Consider the following 15,843-nt stretch of genomic DNA (forward strand, 5'->3'; position numbering starts at 1 on the left):
CTGACTGAGAGAGACTCTGAAGTTATTTGTCAGCTTTGCTGGGTGGATGAAGAGGCGTTGGTTCTTCACTTCTGAAAGGGTTATTTGGTAGTGGCTGTGGGGAGGGTCATTAAAAATATTTGGGATGGTGAGTGGCACATTCAGGTGCCCCGTTCTGTAGTTCTGATTGAGATAAAGTCCAATTCAGCTCAATGAGAGGGCATCAGGATCTGGACCAAGAAAAGTAGAGGTATTTTATCACCAAATTCAACTGGAAAATTGGAGGTGCCTGAAGTTTTTTAAGGTAACTTTATGATTTGTCAGAATTTGGAAATGCACTGCTGAATATCAAGCCTTCGCTACACGGCTCAGCTTTCCCCTGCTCCTGCATGCAGATAACATAGCGAGAAAGGAAAGGACTGTGCAGTAGCCTCTGTGGTGTTGAATAGCACAACATGTATAAAAAAGAGCCCAAGATAAAGACTCCTCCTTGGGTTCTATCCCCCTCTCTGCTACTGCCCTGCTGTGTGATCTGAGGCAAGTAATTTCTCCTTTCTGCGCCTTTGTTTCCTCTCCCACCTTTTGTCTGTCTGGTCTGGATAGATTGTGACTCTTTGCGGCAGGGATTGTACCACAGGTATGTGGAGCACCTAGTATAGTAGGGAAGTATTCTCATTTGGGGCCTCTGGGCACTACTGTAATTAATTAATAACCACATCCTATAGGCCATGTACTCAATCAGAAGGATTGCTGTTGCATCAATGAATAGACGTTAAATCTAAAATGTTTATGGTTTAGCCCCCAGTGCTGCAAAGAATCTGCCCCACTAGAGTCCCATTGAAGTCTGTGGGACTCTGCATGGGTTGAAGGATCTGCCGGGGGTGCAGAAGGAGAGAAGAATATTGATGATGAATATCTGTTCTCTTCTGTAGCGGCTCACATAAAAGAATCTCAGAGTGCTAGACTTGGGATAAACATGGAAGGGTTTGGATGTTCAGCCTATGTATCAGTCCGTATCATTCAATGGCACATTTCAGATTCATCAACCTTCCTCAGAGATTTCCAAGTTTCAGAGTAGCAGCCGTGTTAGTCTGTATCCACAAAAAGAACAGAAGTACTTGTGGCACCTTAGAGACTAACACATTTATTTGAGCATAAGCTTTCGTGGGCTACAGCCCACTTCATCGGATGCATAGAATGGAACATATAGTGAGGAGATATATATACATACAGAGAACATGAAAAGGTGGGAGTTGCCCAACCAACTCTAAGAGGCTAATTAATTAAGATGAACTGTTGTCAGCAGGAGAAAAAAAACTTTTGTAGTGATAATCAAGATAGCCCATTTAAGATAGTTTGACAAGAAGCTGTGAGGATACTTAACATTACACACATTGAATCTATTCCCCCCCATGTTAAGTATCCTCACAGCTTCTTGTCAAACTGTCTTAAATGGGCTATCTTGATTATCACTACAAAAGTTTTTTCTCCCCTGCTGACAACAGTTCATCTTAATTAATTAGCCTCTTAGAGTTGGTTGGGCAACTCCCACCTTTTCATGTTCTCTGTATGTATGTGTATATATATCTCCTCACTATATGTTCCATTCTATGCGTCCGATGAAGTGGACTGTAGCCCACGAAAGCTTATGCTCAAATAAATTTGTTTGTACTTGTGGCACCTTAGAGACTGAGATTTACAAGGCTTCCTGCTTCTGGACTGCCCAGAAACACCATATCATCGGCCTCTCTTGGGATTCTACAGCACTTTCATTTCTGCCTTCTCCCCCACCCCGCAACAAAAAAGAAATCAGGAAGTGCGGAGAAACATGAAATTAAACAAAATATACCTCACCCCCAATCTTTCAGAATCAGTTCAACTTTGGGGTGAAGGTATGGCTCAATTCTCTAACTGCACAAGTTGGGGCATGTAGTGAGGCGGTGTAGCTCCCCTCCGCCCAGGAGGAGGAAGAGCCCAGCTGGAGGCCAGAGTGGGCGGAGCTAGGGAGCTCTGAGCCCGCCCCTCAAACGGTCATGCGGCAACCCGGAACTATAAAGACCAGACCTCAGAGCTCAGTAGGAGCCCAGCCGCCGGAGAGAGCAGACGTCCCTAGGGGAGCTCTGGATTGGGAAGCTCCTGCGGCCCGAGGCGGCTGCCCAGACTGGCCAGAGCTACTCCGCGCCCGCTACCCGGAGGAGCTGCCGGAGCTACTCCGCGCCCGCTACCCGGAGGAGCTGCCAGACCTGCCAACCAACCCCTGCCGCGATGAACCCATGCTCCAGGACCCTGCGGAGGCCGACGCCAGGACCCAAGTAGGGCCCGAGGGGGAGTGTGAAAGTGGCCCGGGGCAGCCGACCCCAGTCTGGCTGCAGCATTACCAGAGCCTATGTCAATGTGTTGCGGCCAGGATCCCCACTGACTAAGCGGTGGATCTTCAGCTGCTGCTAGGGCCCCGGGCTGGGACGCAGTGGAGTGGGAGGGCCTGCGTCCCCCCCTGCCGCCCAACTCCTGGGTGGCAGACTCCCCCTCTCCCTGGCCTGAGGAGACCGAAGCCTATTATTACTGCTCAGCCCTGCCTGAGCATCCTGACCCAGTGTTTGTAACCCCACCCTGACCTAGGGCCGGGCTTGAACTATTATTACTGCTCAGCCCTGTCGGAGGGCCTGAGCCTTCTGACTCAGTGGTTGTTGCCCCGCCGGAGCCAGGGCCAGATGCAATCACATTGCAACCGACTACCGCAAGGGCTACCGAGGGAGACCCCCTGGCCGGATTAGTTCCCCGGACCCATCCGGGTGTAGTGAGCCGGCGTGGCTCCCCTCTGCCCCGGAGAGGGTTGAGCCCCGGTGAACTTGTGTACAGGGCACCCCAAGAACCTTCTCCCACAGGGCCTATGGAACAGGAGAAGCATTCAGTCCAATGTTGCTAGACATAGTTGCAGATCTCAGTTCCCTGCTATTGCTGCCAGGCTGGGCAATGAAATGTGGGCGACTTTTCCTAAGCAATCTTTGCTATGCTGGAGCTCCCAAGTGGAATGTGTTCTACACAGCCTGTGGACACAGCACCAACTTCCTCTGTGTAAATCCCTCATCTAGAAGATGCGAGCTCTCGGCTCTGCTTATAGTCATGGATGGTTCACACAATCAAGATGTTACTTTTTCCTCCTCATCTTTCAGAAGCTTCAATTTGCAGCACCACCTTGGGGAGGGGCTTTTCATGGAGGATAGGTCCATCAATAGCTATTAGCCAGAATGGGCAGGGTTGCAACCCCATGCTCTGAGTGTCCCTAACCTCTGTTTGCCAGAAGCTGGGAGTGGATGACGGGATGGATCACTGAATTATTGCCTGTTCTGTTCATTCCCTCTGAAGCACCTGGCACTGGCCACTGTTGGAGGACAGGATACTGGGCTAGATGGACCATTGCTCTGACCTGGTATGGCCGTTCTTATGTTCGTACCTGACGGGGAACGTTTTCCCATGGGTGCATGGTGATTTAACAGCAGGGTGGTTGCAACACTGCAATAAAAGAAGACCCAGGTGCCTCTTACTGCCATTCTGTGGAAATTGAGCAGCTTCCAGAAGAGATAATCCCAAGCACTGAGGCAGGCTGAAGAAAGCTGTTTGCTAAAGCAAAACAGCTGCGTACAAAGACAGGGAAGAGCTTGTGACTTTCACGCCACTTATTTAGCCTCGCTCCCTTTCTCAGTCTCCTATTTTGTTTGTGTTGTGTTACTCAGATTTGCCCGACCTTGACTCTGGTGCCTGCTGACGTCTGTACAGGGAATATGCTGCTTCCCTCACAACCTAAGAGAATTAGGGCCTTGCCAAAGCTGGTGTTGCATTACAAGCATTTGCAATGGGAACACTTTCACTTCAGCTGTTGCTGGTTTAAAATAAGCAGGCCAGCTGTATCTGTGCCCAGCAGCATCTTGGCCTGAGAAGGTTCTGATTCTATTCCCAGCAGAATTGTGAAGAAGAGCTAAACTTAGATATCATTTATCACAGGTTTTATGGACCTCTTAAAGCTGCATGAAAAAAAAATACTTTCCGTAGTCAAGGCAGTGCATTTTATTATGCTCATCCAACAGTGTAACCTTAACTTAATTCCAGGTTAATGGATCTTAGGGTAGCTCTGGAAGAATAAAAATTACCAGTGAGCAAAAGGAATCCTAAATCTACATTCCTTAAGACAGTTAAAGTTGTACAACCTTAGATTTGACCTCAGGAACAGAGTCAAATCTAAGCAAAAGCAGTCTGAGCTGCAAGCTTCTTTGAGAAGCCAGTGGGCTGTCCCATGCATGTCTGTCTTTCACTCTGTAAAAAGAGCAAACTCTCAGTTACTTCACTGTGACAGACAACAGTTCCAACATCCAGTATGTTACAGACTTGTACTAACATCTTCCTACAGAAAAGAAATACATCACTGGATTTGCCATAAAAAGTTATTCTTGGAAAAGGTTTCCTGAGTAATTTTTTAATGGAAAACACCTTGATGCATCTAAACAAGGCCTCTTGCAGATGCAGCATGCTTTACTGTAGAGGGCACTGAACTGGGAGTCAGGAGAAACTGTGATCTGTTCTCAGCTCTGCCCCTGAGCTGCTGTGTGACCTTGGACAAGTCCCTTCACCTCCCTGACTATGTCTAACCTGTATAGCAAATCCAAGTCTGTGGGACCCACATTTGCAATTCTGGTCTTTCTAGGCTCATGCTTGAGCATCCGTACCACATTGTGTTTCCTTATCTCACTTGCCAGCTTTTCAAGGTAGGAACTCTCTTACCATGTGTACACACTGTGCCTTTAGTAATACCCTGTTCCTGGTCAGGTTGTCAGGAGCAAAGATTAGCCAAGCACCTCTGGACCTACATCCATGCATTGGCTTCTACAGTTGGAGCTAAAAGGCTCCTCTCAATTAGCCAAGACTGTAGCAGGCTCAACCTCTGTGTGTCCCAGTCACCAGTATAGGAGGCTACGTCTGCACTGCAAGCTAGGGGGAGTGATTCCCCTGCTCATGCACACATACTCATGCTAGTTTGATGAGAGCTAGTGCAAGTACAAATAGCGTGTAGCTGTGGTAGCACTGGTAGTGGCAGCGGAGGTACGGCTGAGCCATGCTGAGTGCATATCCATCAGTTTCAGGCAGGATATACCCAGTATGACTCAGCCATGCATTCTTTGCTGCTACCAGAGCTACACTGCTATGTATACTCATGCTACCTTGATTTTCTTTCCACTGACAACTTTTTTTAAGGTGACAAAACTTTTGAGATAAGATTTTATTATTATTATTTGTAGGGTGGATTGAATAGTCAAAAACTGAGTTACAAATGGTTCACTATGTTTCATGGGGCTGTCGTTTATGTTATGAGTATACGGACAATTACCAGCTATTTATGAAAACGTCCCTGAATCCCAGAAGTTTCACCAGTTTCAGCATGAATTCCTGGGAAAATCTGTACCAGCAACTGAGTTATTCACTAACCTCACAACACCTAACTGTTTTAGGTGCCTAAATCTTATTTTGTCAAGTGTCTAAATCCCTTTTGAAAGTGAGATTTAGGCTCCTAAATAAGGCGTTGCCAGCCTGAGCGCAGCAATGCCTAAATACTTTTATAAATCTTGACCTAGGTGCTTTTCACTTTTCTCCTTTTGTTTAATATGTTCCAGTCATCCAGTCAGGGAGCAGAAAAACACCATGTAACTTAGGTGACCAACTGCACAACATGAAGAGACAAAGCAAGTAGTGAACAAACCATAGTCTGAGAATGGTTCACCCAGACTTTGCAGTGAAGGTGAATTCCCCCAGGAGGCAGAGGGCCAGCCCAAGGCTGGTGGGTTTCCGAGAGATGCAAGGAGTGCCTACACCATGGGCTGTCTGCCTGCACTGAGGGGAGTTTCACCTTGAACGATTACAGACATCAGTTATGTTAAAGAAACCAGGATGGGTCCATAGTCTAAAAAGGAGCTACATTCTGTATGAATATTATTTATACCAAATAGTTCACCAGACGTAATTGTTAGGTCTGGTGTTGTAAGCGTCGGAAGAAAGCAACGTCTATAGTTGAAGGACTGGACAAATGTGGGCTGGACACAGCAATGCACTAGGTGCCTCAGGAGATGATGCTGACATACAGCATCTTTCTTCATAATGGATTAGTGACAACGTTCTTCCTGGCCAGGGTGAGAGTTCGATGCCTTATGGAAGAAACAGATTTTTTGGAGAGATTTAAAAGAAAAGAGAAAATGAGTGCTTCAGATATGCATGAACTGACTGTGAGCTCTCTGAGGCAGGGACTGTCTTCTTAGTACTTGACTGCATCGCATCTAGCACAATGGGGCCCTCATCCTTCATTTGGACCTCTAGGCACTACAATAATGCTAAGAATAAGTCCTAGGAAGGAAAAGTATAGGATTGGAACAAGGCAGGTGATGACTTCATCCTTGAAGTCTGCTGGTCTGACACTTCTCATTGCAGGGCAACACTTACTAAAACAAAACATAACTGCCAAGATTTGTGCATGAGTGACATGGCATGCAAATTATTGAATGAACTATTTTGCATATTTGCTACTAATTTGCATGTAACCATAAATGCTGGTGTGATGGGGCAGATGCCCCTCACTGGCAGAAAAGGGGTTAAAAGCAGCCCTAGGAAGGCTGAGCCAGAGGCAGCCAATTAGAAAGGGGCTGAGAGGAGTAGCCAGTCATGGCCCGGCAGGCTCATATAAGAAGGGCTGCATGGCAGAGCAGAGTTCAGTAGCTGCCTGGAGCTTGAGGAGGGAAGATCAGGCTCCTAGCAGGAGGAAGGAATGCCATCACTCTGGACAGAGCAGTGCTACCAGCAAGGACCACGGAAGCTAGAAAGAGCTCCTGGCTAGCTGCTAAGGCTGGCAGGCTGAAGCCCTGAGGTAAGGGTGAAGAAGGTGCTGGGGGCCACAGGGAAGTGGCCTAGCGAGAGGTTGGAGGGGACACAGCTTGTGGTTGCTGTCTACAGGGTCCCTGGGCCAGGGCCCAGAGTAGTGGGTGGGCCTGGGTCCCTCACCCCTTCCTTGCCACTGGGGAAGTCACTAGACAATTGGCTGTGGTTGCCACTGAAGGAACTGGCTGGGCCATTGACTGCAGTTCCCGCAGAAGGGGGGAGAAACAAGTGTGATACAGCTGGAGGGCTGTGTCCTGAAGAAGACACTGTGGTCCTTGGGGAGACACGGGTCCAGAAGCAGAGGTGACGGTGGGTGAGACGCCACCAGAAGAGGGTGCAGAGCTAATTCCCAAGACAGCCAGCAGGAGGCACCGCAGTGGTGAGTCACAGCTGGCTTTAAAAGAGAGCAGGGGTTTGGTGCTTGTGAAGCCTGGAAAAGGAAGCCCGCTGTTTCTACAAGGCAACAGCAGGGCAAGCTTCCTGCCAGCAGGCCTCAACCCTGATCTGAGGGTGCTTTTAGAGTAGTTCAGTTTCCGTGGCTTAGGCAGTTCTTGGTTTCTCTGCTGAGCTACCACTTAGTGCAAAGCTGGTGGTAGTTCGGAATGTGGAAGATGGAGCTGAGTCTCAAAGACTCATCTCATATAGGGGCCTCCAAAGATCCATTTGATGGGAATAATTTTGAATCCTTAAGCTGGGCTGGATTCCTAATGGTGATTTATAGACCAAATGCTCAGATGCTTCTTAGCAATGTCCTGAAGCACCCAGTCCTTTAGTAAGTTAATGCTTGCGAGAGTGACCCTTGTATTGTGGAACAATAAATGTATTAACTCAAGTTCTGACCTTTAGAGGACAGCGCCCACTAACCAAAATACAAACGCTAAAAATACAGCAGTCAATTATTAATGCAGCATCCACATTCACCTCTAAATATAAGGTTTTGTAATGTTTCGGCATCTGTTCTAAAGTCCTCACATTCACATATATTGTTTCAGCCTAGGTTGTTGAGTAGGTTTTACCCTCCAACTTTCAGATACACAACTCAGAGCACTGTCACTTGAGCAGGGGGAATAACTGGGATAGAAACATTCTGTCTTCATCTGAGGAGCATCCCATGGTAGCAGAGCCAGCTGGTAGTGAACTAGCACTAAAATGTTAGGTATTAGAATTCCTCAGTTCTAGTCTCTGTGCCATTGTCAGGATCCTGGACCCTGACAAGGGCAGTCAGGACCCAAGGTCTAACCTGAGGCTGGGAATAGCAGGAGAGTCTGTAGTCAGGTGACGGGCTTTGATCTTTGGTATCAATCCTGGCCTAAGTCAGGTTTCAGGGTCCAGGTCAGGAGACGAGGTCCAAATCAAGCCGAGGTCAAAGCAGGAATAATCATGACAACTACAAGAGATCCACACTGTTGCCTGGACATTTCCTGGACCACCCCTTGGGTTTATGTAGGGTGAGGTGCCAATCAGGAACCATGCTGCTGCTGCCTGTCGGACCCCTTGAGGCCGGACTTCGGTGATCTGTGTCCACGGTGGGTGGTCATTAGTGGAGTGCAAGCCAGCTGCTACTGCTGGGTAGCAGTGTAGAGGTGGTGCCTGCCTGGTAGCTCTATAGGCCCAGGTTCAAGAGCTACTAAGCTTTATATCTAGAACAAGGGTTTTAAACGTGGCCCGTGGGCCGCATCCGTCCCACAGAGTTATTTCCTGCAGCCCGCCATAGGCGCTGACTCCACTGGCAGCCAAGCTCCTCTCCCCACTGCCCTCCTCTTTCCTCCCACCCAGCATGCTGCATCTCTGCTCCTGTGCCTACCTCCCAGTGCTTCCCGCCGCCAAACAGCTGTTTGGCGGCGCTTAGGACTTTTCGGGGGAGGGGGAGCAAGGACACGGTGCGGTTGGGGAGGAGATGGAGAAGAGGCAGGGCCGGGGCGGGGATTTGGGGAAGGGGTTGGAATGGCGGCAGGGAAGGGGTGGGAAGAAGCAGGGCAGGGGCAGGGCCTCATGGACTAGACGAGCAGTCTGAGGTATGAAGTTCAGCATGTATGATTCTCTGCTGTGAGTAGTTGGGAAGAATGTTTGTTAAAAGTGGCAACATATTTTGTATGAATAGTTACTTTAAAAAGTTTCTGCCATTAGAACTATTTTGATAGACTGTTAGTGTAGATCATCATCAGTGTTACTGACCACCTAAGGAATAGTTACAGGTGTTTATATTTTATTAAAACCCGTCTTCGCATTACAGTTTTTTTTAAAAGTTAATACATTGACTTTTAATAGCATACTATATTACTCTTGCTTTTATTCATTTTTGACTACTTTTGTACTGTTGTATGAAAAGGTTTCAGTAATGCGGCCCTTGGGCCAATGTACTAGTCGTCATGTGGCCCTCATGGTGATTTGAGTTTGAGATGCTTGATCTAGAAGCATAGTCTGATCTACTGGTTAGAGGCTGCATCACCATGTGTAATGCTTGGACTATTTGCAGGCAGTGTACCTGAAACTTTTGGATCTAAAAACAAGCACTTCTACAATCTGAGCTAGAGAACAATGCATGTTGATGCCTAAACAGTACCAGCCTTATAAATTTTTACATGTGGCCCGACCCCTAGAACGGGACCGAGATCTGCACTGTGTTTTTGGGCAGTAGACAAGCACATTACAATTTTATCAGTCTAAGCAGGGGAATGGTCCTGCTATTGTGGGGAACTTTCCTGGCTTCTGCGCTACCCCAGTGAAGTGGGCTAGCGAAAGGATCTGAGTCCTCGTTCCCACTCCCTTTACCCAGAGGCCTCCCTGCCCTTGAGGACTCCCCTTGCAGTCTCCTGTCTGGCATAGTCCTCATAACCCCAACAAGGCTGGGCCCAGGATTCCTGGGGGTTCAACCCCCAACCCTGCTGTGGTCACCTGGGACAGGGGCTAGGGTGTCCACACTCCAGGGTACTCTCTCTGCACTGGGCACCTCCCTGACCCACTGAACATTTTATACAATTTAAAGCAAATACAAGTTAATTTAACAATTAATTTAAAAAAAGAATAAGGAAAAATGGGAAAGGTTACAGGAAAATACATCACCCTGCTCTGTGGCAGGGAACATCACAAACAGTGTCTCTGGACATCAGGGTACTTCACAGTCTGTTCCTTGTAGGTCCCAGGTCTCCTTCTCAGGCCCTGGCTGTGCTGCAGGGATGCTGCGGGTTGGACACTTGCAATGGTGGTGGCCACACACCTCCAGGCTTTGCGTGGTAGGACCCTTCTTCCCAGTGTCAGCCCCCTGTCGGGTTAAGATCCCCTTCCCAGTCTGGCCTGCAAGGACCCTTGGCTGGGGGTGTCTTTCTGTGCTGGGCCCTTTGCCCAGGGGCCCCCCTTGGCTGGCCCTAGTTGCTCACCACACCTGGCTCTGTGGCTGCAGCTCTGCTCCCAGCACAGAATCTGCTCTCCCTGAGCTGTCTCTGCCTCTGCTCCCAACTCTGACCTGCTTCCTGAGCTGCTTTTCTGGCCCCTCTGGATGGATCTGGCATGGCTCTGCTCCCCAGCTCAGCTTGGGCCCCTCCTTTCTCCTTAGCTCAGCCCCACTCTGTCTGACCCAGACAATTTCAGGTCACATGGAGGACGGGACCCCCCTGGCCTCCTGACTCCCTGATTCGCCTGCCTGCCCTGTCAATCAGGCTCAGAGGCTGAGGCTGACCTGGAGCATTGGCCTCTCCCCAATCTTTTAGTGCTGGGAGCTAGCCAACCAAAACACCCCCACTGAATGTTAGTAAGGAGGCAACAGTCCCCTTACGTCAGCAAGGCAAAGCAGAGACTTGAAGATGTTGTATGGCAATGCCAGCTCTGCTGTGTGACCTTATCTGACTGCTGCTATCTCATCTATACAACAAGTGAATGGTAGTTGCCTCCCCTGAGCTTGGGGGTATAAGATTAGCCCAGAGATGAGCTGGGATTAGAACACATGACTCCTCGGCTTGTAGCTCAGTATGCTGTCAAGGGTAGGAGGACTAAATCTGTCACCCTTCCCCAACATGTGATATGCTACCATTTGTGCAGCAATGTGTGACAGACCTGCAAGATGAGTGACACTTGGCAGGCCTGAAGTCAATGCAATTGGACCTTTTCAAAGAAGATCTCCTACAGCGTGTGTGCAGTGGGGAAGGGGAGGGAGGAAGCATCTCTGTCCCTTTATAGATGGTTCTGCAAAAGAAGCATTTCAGCCTTGTATTGATTTTCCTGTGTTTGCATCCTCATCTCTCCCTCCAGGCTTCCTAGCACTCATAGTCAGTCTTTTGCCTCACTGTTGCAGACCAATCTGGTTGTTCTCACTGCCACAGCTAGCATTACCATGAACACTCTAAACATACCAGCCGGGTCAGCGTAACTAGGTTAACTCTGTCCAAGTGAAAAAGGAACGGTTCTCAAGCATTCAAGGACGCTCATACCATGCAGTGTTCAGGGGCCTTCTCCAGGCATCCTGCAGCCCACGTAAATCAACTTCAGATCAGAGAAGGGGAGCTCTAGGCTTGAGGCTGATTTGTCATTGGGATCTTTGTTTTCCCCCCAGTTCGGTCTTTCTCTAGAAATACACAGTAACTAAGGGCTAGTCTACACTTACCAGCCGGGTCGACGCGGTGAGTTCGACTTCTCGGAGTTCGAACTATCGTGTCTAATCTGGACGCGATAGTTCGAACTCCGGAAGCGCCGCGGTCGACTCGGTACTCCACCACTGCAAACGGCGGTGGCAGAGTCGACCTTGGAGCCGCGGACTTCTATTCCGCGGCGTCTGGACGGGTGAGTAGTTCGAACTAGGGTACTTCGAATTCAGCTACGCTATTCACGTAGCTGAACTTGCGTACCCTAGTTCGACCCCCGCCCTTAGTGTAGACCTGCCCTTAGTGTACGTCTACACTGGAGCTGGAACTGGAGCTGTCATTTGCAGCTCCAGCAAATGTATGTGTGCTAGCTCTGATAGAATGATCATTCTAAAGACAGAAGTGTAGCCATGGCAGTGTGAGCAGGAGGATGGACTAGTAGCTCAGGTACAATCCCACATGGGACCCTCCATACTTATGTGGGTGGCCAGCCCATCCCCCTGCCCACACTGCCATGGCTACACTTCTGTTTTTAGAATGATCGTTCTATCAGAGCTAAGGCGCAAGCTGGAAATTACCCCTCCAGGAGAAGGTAGATGTACCCTCAGAATGACTTTAAAGCAGTCAGTGCGCTGTGTATGACAAGCTGCTGCCCACAGCTGAGCAGCACTCACTTTTATAAATGCTTGTTATAGCATTTGTATTGCAGTAGTGCCCAGAGGGCCCAGTCATGGACCAGGATCCGTGGTGCTAGGTGCTGTACAGACACAGAACAAAAAGACAGTCCCTGTCCCAAAGAGCTTCCAGTGCAGTCTAAGCCCATTAATGAAGGCTATGCCCTAGTGTGGCAGTTCTTCAGCTTACTACATATTATTCGTGGAGTGAAATTCACCCCAGCATGAGGCCTAACCACCATCTGAGTGTCATTCAAGCCCCATTGTGATGGCTTATGTTGGGTGTAAGTGGAATGAGCCTTAAGCCGGCCCACAGTGAATTTTGCGCATAACATCTAGATGTGTGTCAGGTGCCTAGCAAAGGGTGTGAGTCACATGAGAGTGAAGAGACGTGCAATGTTATCAATCTTATCTATACGTGTTCTCTCTCTAGATACTATATGTGGCTGTTGAGAGGGATTGTGGGCTTGCCTTGTTGGAGGTTGGGGTTGCAGTGTGCTTGCCTTGGAGTGGGGGGGTGCCAGGTTTTTGCATTTCCAAGGTGGTAACTCTTGTTCCAATCCAGGGCACAGCAGTAAGCAGCTAAATCCTGCTCACCAGGGTGCTATACTGCCGCCTCCCTGGACCACTTCTGACCAGTCCCCTCTTTTCACAATAGATAAAGACCTTAAATAGCAGCAAGCAAAGATGAAGTCTCAGACCTCCTGAGAGTCCCTGGTCTCTCCTCCGAGGGTCTGGCAAAGTCACTATAGCCAGGCCTCTCACAGCAGGAGTGCTGCAGTGCTCTTCTCCAGGAGCTCAGTGTGAATGAGAGGTGATATGTAGGGTGGGGATAGGCCATGAAGGACCTCAGAAGTGAAAACGAGCAGCTTATGTTTGATGTAATGGGGGAGACCGTGAAGGGATGCAAAGAGAGGGTGACATGGTCAAAGCAACAGGCTAGAACAGTAGTTCTCAAACTGTGGGCCGGGACCCCAAAGTGGGTTGTGAATGGGATCACCCAGGCGAGCATTAGACTTGCTGGGACCTGCAGTTAAAGCTGAAGCCTGAGCACTCTTTCCCCCTGCACACTGGGCTGCGGGGCTCAGACTGCAGCTCTCTCTCTTCCCCCTCCAACCCAGGGTGAGGGGAGGGGGAGAACAGTGCAAGGAACAGATTAAGCAGCTCAAGACCACTACTGTAAAACCAGTGATGAGAACCACCCCTCTGGGAACTCGTCAACATCCTGCCCCTTTTTTGGGCAGTTTGAATGGATGCTGGGTACAGTGGTTCAGGATGGCCTGGTCAGCCTGGATGCCAACCTTCTGACTTCAGAATCTATTATGGAAATGCATAGGAGCCAATAGGTGCCAGATCAGGCTACTGCAGTGACTCTGTGCTTCAAATCAGTTCCTGAGGAGGCTTTGCCACCGCAGCAGCTGCAGCATGTCCTGGGTGCATACTTGGAGGAGCTGTTTGATGGTCTTCTGAAGGAGCAGCCCACGACAGAACCCGCGGCTGAAAGAGAACGGGCAGATTAGCCCAGAGCCTGGTAGGTGTTTGGCTCCATGTTGTTTGTTGTTCATATAGGAATAGGAGGGATTTCAAGTTTATGGCCTAATGCAAAAGTCATTACATAGGCAGCAGCGTGTATCCGCTAACGGTGGATAGCGTCACATCCCCACCACCAGCCACTACATGGAATTCAAAATGGAGACCAGGAAGCAAGTATTTACAGTTAAAGTTTTACTAAAAACTCACACATTCTTGCAAAGATGTGGCAGGGTTTTAAAAAAAACCAACTTTATATTGTCTTCCCTGTTACTACATTGTTTCGTACGACTGCCAACCCAACAGAGTAACAAGCTACCTTTAAACAGTTAACTTTGGGGGCGGGGAGGTTAAATATAGTCAATGGGTGACAAAATCATTAGTCCAAAATATTGCTGGGGGTTGATACGCATTTCAGAAATGTGCTGGGGGGCTTGGAGGAGGGAGGGGGAATGGCCGTGTAGTTCTTTGCTTATCCATATTAGCGTGTTTGTTTGTATGCAGTCATAAGGGGCTGTATTACAAGCTGTGGGGAGGCAGTAATTCAGGTGGATGCTAACGCAGCATCCTGTTGTTTGCCCCATGAATTTTGACCCAATCCCAGGTACTGATAGCTGCAAACTTTCCCCATAGCAGGCACTCCAGAGAGGTAGCCAGATTTCAGGGAAGGGTGTATTTTCTGGACCCACCTTTGTGGTTACCAGCCCACTCCACTCGTTGAGGTCCTGGTCAGCCACCATAAGTTTGAAGACTCCTGTAGCATACATGGCTGGCTGGCTGGCCACCAGCATCTTGGAATAAAATATTCCTTTTCCATTCAGGAACCATAAGAATTGTTACGTCCTCCAAAAGATGGAAGGCCCAAAATGATAGAGAAGGCGTAGGTAGCAAGCCACGGCCTCAACTCACCAAAGGATGGTCTGCAATTTTTAAACACAGGATTTGTAAATTTTAACTGACCATAGTTTGTGCACTCTTTTCTCTCTGATTAACTCAGTTTTCTCCCTGGAGCTTGTTGGAACAGAAATATTCCCCTCGCTGTGTACTGAGGCTCAATTTTACAAAGTATCACTTTTTGACCTTGAGATTCCACAAGGCACTTTTCTCTTCTGATGAAGTGAAGCCTTTTTTTGAATTACAGAGCCAAAAATGTCCTGTTTGAGATCTGCTTGCAGGTTCTTTAGCTTCTATTGCCCCTTCTGCCTCAGCAGCTCACCCACATTCCAGCAAAAGCCTGGGTTTCCAACTGTCAGACCAGTCCAAGGGGAAGCGTTCCTGTCATGAACGTATGGTGGACATGGTGGACAGGGCCAACAAACAGGTGTAATACCAAAGGGAGAAGGATTCAGGGCAAGTGAAAGCCACAGGTGGGCTGCAGAGTGTGAGTTCAAAATTACAGCGTGCAAGGAGAGACGTGCAGTGCAGGTTCTGGAACAGGAGCCTTGGTTGAAGGAGGATGAGAGTGCAGCAGAAAGACCTGTTTTCGAGAGGCTAATGGCCACAAGAGTCCAGGCTCCTGCTGTGCCCACATCACAGCCGGAGGCCCCACAACAGTACCATGTACTGCAGACCAGGAACAGTTTGGACAGTTCCATGGCTGGCCCATGCAGCCAGGACTTAACAGGAGCTGGACAGGGCAAATCTATCCCATGCAGTCCTCTACCATCATGCAGGCCTTCTCTCCCCTGCATGCCTCCTCCCCCATGCTCACCCCGTCCACCTGCAGGCCTCCACCCTGGGCAGCAGTGCCAAGTATGTGCTAAATGCACAAGGAAGGGAAAGGAGAATGGGGCAGCCAAGGGGACATACAAAATTAGGGGATTTTTTTGATGGCACCGTTTGCACTGTTCAGTGTTTGGTTTATGCACTTTGTTTTATTACTGCTTTGGGTGTTTGTTTATTACTGTTGTTTCCTGTTCTAATGGCAGCTGGCCTGCCTGGCAATGCTGTAATAGTGGTTGGGGTTTTTTATTTTTGTTTGGAATACAGCCATGTTCACAAATAAAGTCTTTTATTTTATTAAGAATGTTTATTGCCATCACTACATCATATCATATAATGTGCATTTTGAATCATAAAAATAAACACAGGGTAAGGCACAACTGGTAAGTTGTATCTGAACACAATTTCTCAGTAGAGCTATGTACATCTATCTGTAATGTATATGCATG

General features: G+C 48.6%; 1 long non-coding RNA gene across 2 annotated transcripts; it reads left to right on the forward strand.

Moving 5' to 3' along the window:
• Positions 1–6,745: 6,745 nt before the first annotated feature.
• LOC120381091 lies at positions 6,746–15,636 on the forward strand. 2 transcript variants are annotated; one of them, XR_005587932.1, is made up of 3 exons: positions 6,746–6,883; positions 13,532–13,673; positions 14,494–15,636. It is a non-coding gene; the product is annotated as an uncharacterized LOC120381091 (long non-coding RNA). The 2 variants fall into 2 exon arrangements; XR_005587931.1 differs by having other exon boundaries at positions 6,748–6,883; positions 13,457–13,673.
• The last annotated feature ends 207 nt before the right edge of the window (positions 15,637–15,843 follow it).

This window comes from Mauremys reevesii, linkage group 13 (assembly GCF_016161935.1).
Source record: "Mauremys reevesii isolate NIE-2019 linkage group 13, ASM1616193v1, whole genome shotgun sequence".
NCBI classification, from domain to species: Eukaryota; Metazoa; Chordata; order Testudines; family Geoemydidae; genus Mauremys; species Mauremys reevesii.